Here is a 1153-nt window from a genome sequence, read left to right on the forward strand (position 1 = left end):
AGGATCCAAATTCTATCGATGGGAGCGTAAAACACCGTTTTTTCCAGATGAAAAAAGAAGACAAAGAGAGGTAGGATAAGGAGGAGGGAAAACAGTTTGTGAACAACATGTACTCAAACGAGTACAACCAGAAACGTAGCGGTCTTCTTGATAATAGAGGCTAAAAGAGAGAGAAAAGATAAAAACCCAACATGGCAAACGATACCCATGAGGCTTACACGAACTCAAATGCAAATGTGAGACATCGTGAAGAAATCAGGTGCTCGTCAAAATAATGAAATCAAAGAAATCGTCATTAAAAAATAATAATTTTGGCCGATGGGCAATTTTTTTCTAAATTTCTTTTTTGGGCTCAGCACCTTTCATATCCATTTAAAAACACATTTTTGAGTAGATTTTACAGAAAAGCATTGATTAAAGGCACAAAAAATATTTTAAAAATTCAGTTTCCAAGGACTCTCAGGCTATGAAAGTTACCACTCTTTGGCGGCCATTTTTTTCGCTAATTTTACCTCTGAATCAGGCAACCCCACCTCCTACAATCGCAAATATCTCGACTTCTATTAAAGACAGTACTTTTCTCACTGAAAACAAGACAACTGAACAAGCTTTAAGATAACACCAATAACTCAACATGCCCAAATATTGACGAGCGCCTGATTCCACCGCGTCGAGACACAAATAGAAACTGCGCGACACTGACGTTCAGAAAGAGGAAAAAAAAAAAAAAAAAAAAAAAAGGTTATGTTTATTGTTATGAAAACAGTAAGAAAAAGAAAAGAGTTACGTTCGGCGGGTGGTTTTTTCCCCCCCTTTTCAGAGCAAGCGGGAACGCGCTCCAAGTGTGTGTATGTTTTAGAGGCGGAAAGCATAAAAAGCTCTCCAAGGACACTGGGAATTCGATTTCACATCAATCCCCTTTCTCACAGGTCTCCCTCATTGCAAACAAACTCAATCACTGGGGTGTTTTTCTCGCCTCTTCTTTTCCTCTCGCTTCTTGGCTTGTGTGTGTGTGTGTTTCTTTTTTCAGAAAATTCTCATTCTCTGTCTCCTTCTGTCCTCCTCCCAATTTTCTTGCTATTTTCCGCAGCAAATTATTCTCTCTCACTCTCTCTCTCTCTCTCTCTCTTTTTTTTTTCTCTCTCTCTCTCTC

This window comes from Aplysia californica, unplaced genomic scaffold (assembly GCF_000002075.1).
Source record: "Aplysia californica isolate F4 #8 unplaced genomic scaffold, AplCal3.0 scaffold00676, whole genome shotgun sequence".
NCBI classification, from domain to species: domain Eukaryota; kingdom Metazoa; phylum Mollusca; class Gastropoda; order Aplysiida; family Aplysiidae; genus Aplysia; species Aplysia californica.